A 13335-nucleotide genomic window follows, 5' to 3' on the forward strand; every position below is an offset into this window, starting at 1 on the left:
TCTACTCCTTTACTATTTCACCTCCCCGTTTTGCTCTGCGTTTTTTCTGTGTTTAATTTAGCCACTGCCCCTGTGAGAGCTGCTGCGCGGTCCATTATACGGCCCCTTGCCCTCACTCTCAAGTTTGCTTTGAGGGCGGAGTTTATACATCCTCGCCCGCTTTGTGTCCTTATATTGACAAGACTGTTTCATTGTAAGCCTGCCCTGACGAAGGGAATACCATTCCCGAAACTGTTGGCACAATAAACCTTTAAAACGAACAGTCGCGTTTGTCGTAATACTGTACTTACACACACACACACACACACACACATATATATATATATATATATATATATTGTCGCCGACAAACGTAGGGCGGCACGAAAAAGGGGCTTTTTTTAATCCGAAGGCCAGAAACCCAGCAGCGCGCGTTCGAACGGGAACGTCCTTTTCTTCGCTCCCACAAGAGCCCAGTAATGCCGCTCGGCCGCATGGCGGCGCTCGCAGAATGTGAGCAGTGTGGCATTGCCCCCCTCCTTTCAAGAGGCATCGCCTCGATGCCTCCGGCAAGGGGGATAAAGAGTGTGGAGACACCGAAAGTGCGATGGCGTGTGGTGGCAGCACTGAATGTGACCTCCGGGAGGGGCTAACGGGCGTAATACGGTGTCATGCGGGACACGTGGACGACTTCAGACTTGGGCGGGCTAGAAGACCGGACAACTCCTTGCGGGTACACATCATAGTTCACATCGCTGAATTGACGTAGCACCTCGTAGGGGCCGAAGTAGCGCCGCAGCAGCTTTTCAGAGCGACCGCGCACACGTATGGACCTCCTGCATGTTTGTAAACAAACGAGGTGGCGCTGCAGTCGCTAGCGAGCTCGTGGTAGGCAAAAGGTCGGGGAGTGGCGTCGCGGATAGGTGTTGTGCGCGGGTTTTCAAGGCTTGTAGGCGCGTTTCCGGTTTCTGCGAATCACAGCAATGGTCGATGCTTCCAACTTAGTAATTTGTCGAAGTACACGAGCTCGCGTTGTCCACGTGCGGCCTATGGACCTCCTTCACCGCGCGACGTCACGAAAATGCGGTGGCGCTGATGTTAGCAGCGACTTTCGCATGGTAGGCAAAACAGGTTCCGCTTGCCCGTGCCTACCGCAGCTGCCGCAGTTACCGGCGGCTGCTTCAAGCCTGTGCACTGCAGAAGCAGCATATATTGACCAGCTGCGTCACTGCTGGATCCGCGTAGTAGCATAAAAAATATTAAATTAGCCTCGATAGGTTTCTCGCGCATAAATGCCGCATTCGGAAACTGGCTAACAGGCATTGGGCCACGGTAGTAAAGCGCGAAGTCTGGGAGTCGATAGGCACTGCCACTCAATGCACTTAATGCATGCAAGTTACTGCGTTCATTCACCTGAACTTCAGGATAGTAGGCTGATAATTGCTCAAGGAAAAAAAAAGACATGTAGCTGCACACGTACTTATCACCTTGAGCCGGAGTGTACGGGGCGCCGACAGGTTCACTCGCCCCCAAGGAATGCGTTTTTTTGTTAATAGCACACCATGTTTAAATGGCGCGTTTTGCGACATTTAATAGTTACTTGAAACTGTTTCTTGATATGACGACGTAATTATTTCATTCGAGTAGAAAGAAGTCTGGTAAGTTGTGTCAATCTTGCGCGGTCGCGTTGGTGTGCTTAGAATAGCGTACCTTAAGTGTGCTAAACGCCATATGCTTTTTCATTGCATCATGCATGTGTCATGTTTCTTGAGGTAATACATGATCGCGAAGCTTGTTTGGAAAGAAGCAGCCGCAGGCGTGCTACTAACAGACACGTGGCGAGATTGAGGGGACGCGGCATGAAAAGTGTTTTCGTTATTCATGCATGCGATATGTAACTAAACTTGGTGCAAATATGAAATTCCTACGCTAGTTTCAGTCATTCCTTTTATTTATAGCTATACCTGGCGCAGTTCTGGGTAATTATAATTAACACCGTCGTCAAGTCCCCCCCAAGCTAGGTCTCAAATAATTGAGTAGATAGTGCGCAGTTTTTTTTTTATGCCAGCGTGTGCATAAAGCCCTGTTCTGTATGATGACGCGATTAGTTGTTTTTCTATATGATCAGTACTTAAGCATGGATAGTTACATGAAAACGTTTCTTACAAAAAATAACTAACACAATACTGCACGTGTAGGGAAAAAATCGAGAGATTTATTACGCTCCTCAACGTCTCAGGAATAGTTTGCGACAAATGGAATCATTTGATTTTCATGCGAATTACGAAGGTGAGTGATCCAGTCGCAGAAAATATGAGAGGTCAGAAAACGAACCTTAAAGTTTATTCCCTCGTTTATGGCATCTTCGTTTTCGCTTTGGTCAAAGAAATGCGGCACTGAAATCAAAGAAATTACCTCACAATTTTTGACGACCACACTTCTAAAAAGCGTAATTTATAAATTTGTACTCAATATTTTGCTATAATTTTTCGTCACGAAACTAGACTTCAGGGCTAGGAAAGGAAATAATTCTAGAAATCAAAAATTTTCACCAAATCGACCAGCTTAACAAGAGGACAAGTCGGCCTGGCTGGTGCGTGGTCATGCGGCTAAAAACAGCGCTAAGCGAGACAGGAGATAGGGGACACGACTCTGTCCCCACTTTTCGCGCAGCGCGACACGTACGTATGTCAGCAGACGATGAGCGCATGTCTGCTCCGGCGAAACAACGCCAGCACTTCCCCTCACTACTGTCCCGAAGTAAAATCATTCCGGCTAGTGCAGAGTGTCAAAACTTGTTTTATTCAATGCCTAGCGCGTAAATAAACGGCAGGAACGCTTTCTACATGTTTACTACTAACCATATATACAATACACAGTGGCAAACTATTTCTCTTTATGGACCTCCTGCATGTTTGTAAACAAACGAGGTGGCGCTGCAGTCGCTAGCGAGCTCGTGGTAGGCAAAAGGTCGGGGAGTGGCGTCGCGGATAGGTGTTGTGCGCGGGTTTTCAAGGCTTGTAGGCGCGTTTCCGGTTTCTGCGAATCACAGCAATGGTCGATGCTTCCAACTTAGTAATTTGTCGAAGTACACGAGCTCGCGTTGTCCACGTGCGGCCTATAAAGAGAAATAGTTTGCCACTGTGTATTGTATATATGGTTAGTAGTAAACATGTAGAAAGCGTTCCTGCCGTTTATTTACGCGCTAGGCATTGAATAAAACAAGTTTTGACACTCTGCACTAGCCGGAATGATTTTACTTCGGGACAGTAGTGAGGGGAAGTGCTGGCGTTGTTTCGCCGGAGCAGACATGCGCTCATCGTCTGCTGACATACGTACGTGTCGCGCTGCGCGAAAAGTGGGGACAGAGTCGTGTCCCCTATCTCCTGTCTCGCTTAGTGCTGTTTTTAGCCGCATGACCACGCACCAGCCAGGCCGACTTGTCCTCTTGTTAAGCTGGTCGATTTGGTGAAAATTTTTGATTTCTAGAATTATTTCCTTTCCTAGCCCTGAAGTCTAGTTTCGTGACGAAAAATTATAGCAAAATATTGAGTACAAATTTATAAATTACGCTTTTTAGAAGTGTGGTCGTCAAAAATTGTGAGGTAATTTCTTTGATTTCAGTGCCGCATTTCTTTGACCAAAGCGAAAACGAAGATGCCATAAACGAGGGAATAAACTTTAAGGTTCGTTTTCTGACCTCTCACATTTTCTGCGACTGGATCACTCACCTTCGTAATTCGCATGAAAATCAAATGATTCCATTTGTCGCAAACTATTCCTGAGACGTTGAGGAGCGTAATAAATCTCTCGATTTTTTCCCTACACGTGCAGTATTGTGTTAGTTATTTTTTGTAAGAAACGTTTTCATGTAACTATCCATGCTTAAGTACTGATCATATAGAAAAACAACTAATCGCGTCATCATACAGAACAGGGCTTTATGCACACGCTGGCATAAAAAAAAACTGCGCACTATCTACTCAATTATTTGAGACCTAGCTTGGGGGGGACTTGACGACGGTGTTAATTATAATTACCCAGAACTGCGCCAGGTATAGCTATAAATAAAAGGAATGACTGAAACTAGCGTAGGAATTTCATATTTGCACCAAGTTTAGTTACATATCGCATGCATGAATAACGAAAACACTTTTCATGCCGCGTCCCCTCAATCTCGCCACGTGTCTGTTAGTAGCACGCCTGCGGCTGCTTCTTTCCAAACAAGCTTCGCGATCATGTATTACCTCATGAAACATGACACATGCATGATGCAATGAAAAAGCATATGGCGTTTAGCACACTTAAGGTACGCTATTCTAAGCACACCAACGCGACCGCGCAAGATTGACACAACTTACCAGACTTCTTTCTACTCGAATGAAATAATTACGTCGTCATATCAAGAAACAGTTTCAAGTAACTATTAAATGTCGCAAAACGCGCCATTTAAACATGGTGTGCTATTAACAAAAAAACGCATTCCTTGGGGGCGAGTGAACCTGTCGGCGCCCCGTACACTCCGGCTCAAGGTGATAAGTACGTGTGCAGCTACATGTCTTTTTTTTTCCTTGAGCAATTATCAGCCTACTATCCTGAAGTTCAGGTGAATGAACGCAGTAACTTGCATGCATTAAGTGCATTGAGTGGCAGTGCCTATCGACTCCCAGACTTCGCGCTTTACTACCGTGGCCCAATGCCTGTTAGCCAGTTTCCGAATGCGGCATTTATGCGCGAGAAACCTATCGAGGCTAATTTAATATTTTTTATGCTACTACGCGGATCCAGCAGTGACGCAGCTGGTCAATATATGCTGCTTCTGCAGTGCACAGGCTTGAAGCAGCCGCCGGTAACTGCGGCAGCTGCGGTAGGCACGGGCAAGCGGAACCTGTTTTGCCTACCATGCGAAAGTCGCTGCTAACATCAGCGCCACCGCATTTTCGTGACGTCGCGCGGTGAAGGAGGTCCATAGGGCTCCATACCCAGACGTGCTCGCCGGGTTGGTAAATCACCTCCCTGTGGCGGAGGTTGTAACGCCGGGCGTCAGTTGTCTGCTGGTGGCGAATGCGTTGTCGAGCAAGGTGGCGAGCGGCTTCTGCATCGCGAACGAATTGGTCAGTGCCTGGGACAGACGAGGGGGTACAATCCGGGAGCAGCATGGCGTCAAGCATGGTCAGGGCATCTCGGCCATACACCAAACGGAAGGGGGTGAAGCGCGTCGTTTCTTGGAGGGCGGTGTTGTACGCAAACGTGATGTAGGGAAGTATTTAGTCCCAGTTGCGATGGTCAGCGTCGACATACATAGACATCATATCTGTGATGGTCTTGTTCAGTCTCTCAGTAAGTCTATTCGTTTGAGGATGGTAAGCAGTCGTTTTTCTATGACTGGTGCCACTAAGACGGAGGACCTCGTGTGTAAGAGCCGACGTAAACGCGGTTCCCCGGTCAGTTAATACAACCACGGGGGCGCCGTGGCGAAGCACGATGTGGTGAACAAAGAACTGTGCAATTTCAGCCGCGGTGCCACGGGGAAGAGCCTTGGTTTCACAATAGCGGCTTAGGTAGTGCGTGGCAACAACAATATACCGGTTTCCCATGGAGGACACCGGGAATGGGCCCAGTAAGTCCATGCCGACTTGTTGGAATGGGATTTGCGGTGGATAAATTGGCTTCAGAAGGCCAGCCGGTTTTGTCGGTGGTACCTTCCGTCGTTGACACTCACGGCAGGTTCGAACGTAGCGTTGAACGACCGCAGCAAGCCGTGGCCAGTAGTACTTGTGGCGGAGGCGTCCCAATGTTCTGGAAAAACCGAGGTGGCCAGAAGAAAGGTCGTCGTGGCATGCAGCGAGAACTTCCTTACGAAGCACGGTTGGGACAACGAGGAGATACGCAGTCTCGGTCGGACCGTAGTTTTTCTTGTAGAGGACTCCATCTATTAAGCAAAACGACGAAAGTCCGCGCGAGAAGAGTCTGTGCGGAGACGGAACGGTTCCTTCGAGGTACTCGATTAGAGGCAGCAGTTCGCAGTCGGCCCTCTGGTGGTGAGCAAGGTCGGATGTGGTGACAGCGCCGAGGAAAGCAGAATCGTCGTCGGTCTCATCTGGTGGGCACGGAAGAGGAGCTCGGGAGAGACAGTCTGCATCGCTATGTTGCCGACCCGACTTATACACGATGGTGACGTCGAACTCTTGCAACCGAAGGCTCCACCGTGCAAGTCGCCCCGATGGATCTTTGAGGTTCGCAAGCCAGCACAAGGAGTGATGATCGCTGACGACTCGAAACGGGCGGCCGTACAGGTATGGACGAAATTTTGTGATTGCCCACACAACAGCGAGACACTCCTTTTCCGTTGTGGAATAATTCACTTCGGAACGGGACAAAGTGCGACTTGCGTATGTGATCACGCGTTCCACACCGTCTTGCCACTGCACAATCACCGCACCGAGGCCCACATTGCTGGCATCTGTGTGCAGTTCCGTGTCGGCCTGCTCGTCGAAGTGGGCAAGGATAGGCGTAGATTGGAAGCGGGCCTTAAGCTCTATGAAAGCTTTTTCCTGATCTTGGCCCCAGAAAAAGGGTTCGGAGTCTTTTGTCAGGCGAGTCAGCGGCTCTGCGAGCTTGGAGAAGTTTTGAACGAACCTCCGATAATAGGCGCAAAGCCCCGGGAAACGCCGCAAGCTTCGTTTATCTGTTGGCTGGGGAAATGCAGCAACGGCGGCGGTTTTTTTTTGGTCGGGGCATACGCCCTGAGCGCTCACAATGTGGCCAAGAAACTTGAGCTCCCGAAATGCGAAGTGGCACTTTTCAGGCTTGAGAGACAGACCCGCAGAACTAATTGCTTCGAAGACGGCACGCAAACGTTTCAGGTGCTCCTCGAACGTGTCGGAGAAAATCACGACGTCGTCGAGATAGACAAGGCAGGTCTGCCACTTCAGCTCAGTTAGTACGGTGTCCATCATATGTTGGAACGTCGCAGGGGCTGAACACAAGCCGAAAGGAAGCACCTTAAATTCGTACAGTCCGTCAGGAGTAACGAAGGCGGTCTTTTCTCGGTCACGTTCGTCGACCTCGATTTGCCAATAACCGCTACGAAGGTCGAGTGACGAAAAGTAGGTAGCATGGCGGAGGCGGTCTAATGAGTCATCAATGCGCAGCAGTGGATAGACATCTTTTTTGGTAACGTTATTGAGACGTCTATAATCTACACAGAACCGTAGGCTGCCGTCCCTCTTTGCGACGAGAACAACAGGTGACGCCCAGGGGCTCGTCGATGGTTGTATGACGTCGTCGTGGAGCATTTCGGCAACTTGGCGGCGGATAGCATCGCGCTCCTTCGACGAAACACGATAAGGACGCTGACATAGCGGTCTCTGGTCACTGTCGACGATAATACGGTGCTTAGTTATTGGCGTCTGGCGAACCTTGGATGTTGAAGCAAAACAGTCGCGGAAAGAGTCAATAAGGCTTTCCACGCGGCGTTTCTGATTGGTCAGAAGGTCAGGGTTCACGTCGGTCCTAATGGCTGTTGCAGTGTCCTGTTCAGCTATTTCGGGGGCCGTTGTTGATAAGGCACATTGGCCGGCATGTTCGCCAAGTTCTTCAAAATGGGCAATCACCGTGTTTTTCGTCAAATGTTGGGGTTCACAACTTAAGTTGGTCACTAAGAGCGTGGTACGTGCGTGAACAAGGTCGACAAGGGCGCGAGCAACGCAAACTTGCCGAGACAGTAGCAGCGACATATTCGCTTCGCCAATGCCCCGAGTACCGGAGCTGGTATCACACAGGTCTGTGACAAACTTGCTTGCTCTCGGCGGTATCGTTGTGTGATCATCAGAGATGCGTAATGGCGCTCTGTGCGGCTCGGGGTCGGTATCAACGGCTCGCTGTGTCGAAAACGATACCAATTGCTCGTGCAGGTTAATGACCGCCCCATACTCTTTAAGGAAGTCCATGCCGAGAATCAGTTCTTTAGAGCACTCTCGTAGCACGGCGAAGGAGCCAGTGAAAGTTGCACCGCGGATCTTTATACGGCTGGTGCAGATTCCAACCGGCGTTACCACATGGCAACCAGATGTGCGTATCTGCGGCCCATGCCAAGGTGTTAGAACCTTTCTGAGGGTTGCGGCTAGGTTACTACTCATGACAGAAAAGTCGGCTGCGGTATCGACGAGTGCAGATACGTCATAGCCATCGGCGGCAACAAGAATTTCGGCGGCGGAAACAATTGTTTGACAATTTGTCGGCGAGGTTTTTGGTGCCGTCGTTGATAAGGTCGTCGCTGAGGTCGTCGGTGAGGTCGGCGGTGGGATCGTCTTTAAGGTCGGCGGGTGGGGTCGTCGCATAAAATCGTCGGATGGAGGCTGTTCACTGTCTGCGGCAGCGGCGGTCCTACCCCCAGAGGACGCCGTCTTCAGTTTTCCCGGCGGGGAGACGTGCCTCTGAATTGGCCAGATGATGGTGCATGACTGGGTGGAGGAACTCGTCTTGGAGACGGCGACACTGGCTTCGTGGAGGCGTTGAGGGCAGCACATTATCGGCCAGGTACTGCTCAAAGTCTCGCGGTCTCTCACCGTAGCGCGGTCGAGGTGCGCTCGGTGGAAATCCTCTTAATCCCATCCGCCGGTAGGGGCAGTTGCGGAGGATATGACCGGGCTCCCCGCAGTGGTAGCATAGTGGCCGGTTGTTGGGTGTGCGCCACACGTCAGCTTTTCGAACAGGGCGCGGGTCACGCAGCTCGGCGGAGGGAAAGTACCCCTGCGTTTGTTCGGCAGCAGGGCGGAACGCATGTGGAACTGGCGCAGGTCTCCGCAGAGCTTCACTGTAGCTCATGATGTACGGCTCCGGCTGCGGTGTCCGTAGGGCTTCGTTGTAGCTGCTGGCGTACGGCTCCGGCTGTGGTGCCGGTGGTGGCTGGACTGCTCGCCGAATTTCCTCGCGGACGGCATCGGCTACAGCTGCAACACTGACAGGTGGAGCATCTAAGCGGAGGTTGCGCAGTTCTTCGCGAACTACACTCCGCACAAGCTCCCGAAGAGCCTCGTCGCCGGCGACTGGCAGGGACGCACAATAGTTGCTGGCCGCAACACTTCCCGGATGACCGTACTGCGCACTGCGTTCCTGTAAGGAACGTTCCATGCCTGTGGCTTCTTTAGCGAAGTCAGCGACGGTTCTTGGCGGGTCACGTATGAGGCCAGCGAAGAGCTGCTCCTTCACACCACGCATGAGGTGGCGCACCTTGGTAGCCTCTGGCATGGCAGGGTCAGCCCGATTGAAAAGACGTGCCATGTCTTCAATAAACATAGCGACGCTTTCGTTAGCCTGCTGTGACCTGGTGCGAAGGGCGAGTTCGGCATTTTCTTTGCGGGCGTTTGTGCTGAAGGTAGCCAGCAACTGACGGCGGAACGCTTCTCAGATCGTAAAGGATGCCTCATGGTTCTCGAACCATGTCTTCGCAGAGTCTTGGAACGAGAAATAGACGTTTCGTAGTTTTCGGTCGTCGTCCCACTGGTTAAAAGTGGCCACACGGTCAAAGCTGGACAACCAGTCCTCGACGTCCTCAAACCGATCGCCGTGGAAGGATGGTGGTGAGCGAGGGGTGAGAACTACAACGGGCGGGACAGTGCCGGAAGGCTGGCCTGTCTGACTGCCTGTAGTAGACGTCATGGTACGCACCGGCCTCGTCAGTGGCTGACACTCAGGTTGCAGGCCTCGCAGGAGGCGGCTCGCTTTGTGGACGGGTGTTGTGTCCAAGCGTCGCTGATCAGCGTCAGAGTTGCCCTCGGGGTGAGCGTTCATGAAACGATACCCAGCGGCTCCACCAAAATGTCGCCGACAAACGTAGGGCGGCACGAAAAAGGGGCTTTTTTTAATCCGAAGGCCAGAAACCCAGCAGCGCGCGTTCGAACGGGAACGCCCTCTTCTTCGCTCCCACACGAGCCCAGTAATGCCGCTCGGCCGCATGGCGGCGCTCGCAGAATGTGAGCAGTGTAGCAATATATATATATATATATATATATATATATATATATATATATATATATATATATATATATATATATATATATATATATATATATATATATATATATATATATATATAAAGGGAGCGAACAGTCACCGAAACCAAGGTGCATAGGGGAATGTTTTTTCTTTAATTTTCTTTATTGTGTAGTGCTAATCAGTCGGAAAATAATACTTAGATTAATCTATCGCTTAAAGAAAATTACTTATAAAGCAGCAGAAAAAACAACCATGCCGCCGGTGGGATCCGAACTCACGACCTCCGAATATCGCGTCCGGTGCTCTTACCAACTGAGCTACGGCGACGGCTGTCCAATCTGCTGCTCTCGTGGGTATTTATGTTTATTGGGTGTAAGCGAACCTTGAGAGCGTTCACCAGCGCCACCCTCGTCCATAGCGGCGGACGTAGCACGTCCTGTATTACCGCGAGTGTGACGTGGAACGTCATCTAACGGCGAGGGCGGAAACTGGGCGGAATATATATATATATATATATATATATATATATATATATATATATATATATATATATATATATATATATATATATATATATATATATATATATATATATATATAAATGTGTGTATGTGTGTGTCATTTACCGTCCGTTAGAAGCGACTTCAATCAATCAATCAATCACTTTATTTCAGCTTCTTTTACAAAACTGAGAGTGGCAAGAAAAAAGCAGTCATTACGACCGCTTGACAAGCCTCGCCACCCCTACAAAGAGGCAGTTTGGTAGCGACTGTGATGGTTACATACACTTGTAACAACGTAAAGGTACATGGAAAGACAAGGCGTGTAAAATACATGCTCAAAAGGAAATATTTTTTTTTGAATACGTGCATAAAAAGAAACTTTTTTTTTCAAACATGCATGAAAGGAAACTTTTTTTTTTATTAGCATGGGCAAGTAGTATTTCCGCACAACAGAATAAAGGTTTTACACAAAATTTACAGTTCAATGCAATAGAGTTCTATACATGGGTACACATACTGTGGCACTTAGCTTGAAAACACATTTCGAATAGCCGAGACAGACATGCTGTGTAACGTGTCGTAAAATGGCGTGTTCAAGTATTTCGGAAGAATGTATTTTAGTGTGGAAAAGCCATAGTTTGTTCTGCATCGTGGTAATGAATAGATCATACGCTGTCGTGTCACATACGGTGTCCGATGTGGTGTAAGTGTCACAATGCCGGAAAAAAATGCGTCGTCTTCGGCTATTATTTTTTATAGAACGATGAAAACCTGTAATCGAACATTCTTGTTACGGGTATCATTCTGTATTGCTGGTAGATAGGACGTGTCGGAGCATCATAAGGTACATTAGCAATTACGCGAAGTATTCTTTTTTGCAGTACTAGAAGCTTCTGGATGTTAGATGCTGTGGTTTGTCCCCATACAAGGAAGCAATACGATACATAAGAATAAAAGAACGCATAGTACAGATTAAGCTTGGTTTTGGCGGGTAGAATATGTTTATTCCGCGAAATTATCCCAATATATCTGGAAAGGGATAGGCACACTTTGCTTACGTGGGCGTCCTACGACATAGTAGCAGTAAATACCACTCCGAGTAATGTGAAGGTTTCCACGTACTCAATGGGGGCGTTGTCGAAATAGAGTGGTGGCACACTGCCTATATGCTGCCCCTTCGGATGGAACAATAAAGCTTTAGTTTTTAGTTTGTTTATTTTTAATGAGTTCAAAGATGACCACTCAGATAATGATGACAAAACTGTATTTGCGCTGCTAGTTAGTTCTTTAATGTCAGGTGAGGACAAAAATAGACTGGTGTCGTCAGCATATATGATGTATTTAACTAAATTACTGATGTTGCATACGTCATTAATATATATGTTGAATAGGAGTGGCCCCAGAAGGTTGCCCTGGGGCACGCCGTTTGTGATTGCTAACAAGTCCGAAGAGCAGTGATTTAAAGCGACATACTGGCGACGAGCACTGAAATACGATTGAATGAGACAGAGGGCGTGGCGACGTATACCGTAGTGGTCGAGTTTTTTAAACAGAGTTTCGTGATTCAGTGTATCGAATGCTTTGCTAAAGTCTACAAAGACGCCTAAGGTGAGGTGTTGAGCTTCGAAGTTATTTAATATGTATTCTTTTTGATCAAGCAGAGCATGCTCAGTTGATCTATGCTTGGTGATGGCTATTACACAGTGCTTCTGTAGGAAATTGTAGTATCGTCGATGCATTATTCGCTCTAGCCCCTTGGAGAAAAAAGGTAGTACAGATATTGGCCTGTAATTTCCTAGAACGTTTTTATCACCTTTTTTATAAATAACCACAACTTTGGCCACCTGCATGGCAGCGGGAAAACGTCCTGTGCGAAGCGCGGTATTGTAAATATGTGTGAGGCATGGCACGATCAAAGGTAGTACGTATTTTACAGGTAAACTTTGAATATTACTTGGGTCAAGACTTGTCGTGTTCTTTAAACTTTTGCACACTGAGTAAACCTCAGCTTCGTCGGTTGGTTCAAGAAACATCGATTCGTTTAGCCTGTCGCCCAAAAATCGAGACATACCTGGATTGTACTGACTGCTTCCAACTTGAGTGAAATATTGGTTGAAGGCATTTGCAAGGGACGGCCCAGCTATTTCCTTGCCATGCATAACTAGGCTCGCGAGGTCCTGATGTTGGTTATTTCGATTTAGCAGAAAATTTAGGCGTCTCCACTTTTCTTTCGGGCGGTCGGAGAGATGCGCATTAAACAAATTATTATAGTAGGCAGTCCTGGATGATTTAATTTCGCTATTTAAGCGGTTCCTTAGCGACTTATAAGTGGCTAACACTGCGGGGGCTCTACTTTTTATGAAAGTCGCGAAGAGCTTATGTTTCTTTTTTACCAGTCGTACCAGGCGAGCAGTCATCCATGGCTTTCGTGCTTTTTTTGAAGGTTTTATCTCAACGATAGGGAAACACTCATCATAAATTGGGAGAAAGAGCCGAAGGAGCTCACTGTATGATTCATCGGGTGTTGTGTGCTGGAAAACAGGATTCCAGTTCACAAGTGAAATACTGTTCCTGAAATGGTCAAGGCGGTTTTGGGAAAGTAGCTGTCGACGGACTTTCAAGGCTGTCTTGGTGAAAGGTTCTTTTTGAAGACGGACGAAGATAGGAAGATGGTCGCTAATGTCTATCGCAATACGACCGACAAATGACGCATCCTCGCGATTGGTGATTAGTAAATCCAAAGAAGAAGAAGAATGTGAGGTAACACGTGACGGTCCGCGGATTTTATTTTGGAAGCCGGCTGTTTGTATGGTGACTAACATGCGCTCTTGCACTGAACTGCTTGTGCTCATAT

The 13335-nt window shown here is 48.3% G+C and overlaps 1 pseudogene; it reads right to left on the reverse strand.

The window, feature by feature from the left end:
- Window positions 1-10928: 10928 nt before the first annotated feature.
- On the reverse strand, window positions 10929-11873 carry LOC144110999 (uncharacterized; annotated as a pseudogene).
- Window positions 11874-13335: the final 1462 nt, after the last annotated feature.

The sequence above is a fragment of the Amblyomma americanum genome, chromosome 11 (assembly GCF_052857255.1).
Source record: "Amblyomma americanum isolate KBUSLIRL-KWMA chromosome 11, ASM5285725v1, whole genome shotgun sequence".
Lineage (NCBI taxonomy): Eukaryota > Metazoa > Arthropoda > Arachnida > Ixodida > Ixodidae > Amblyomma > Amblyomma americanum.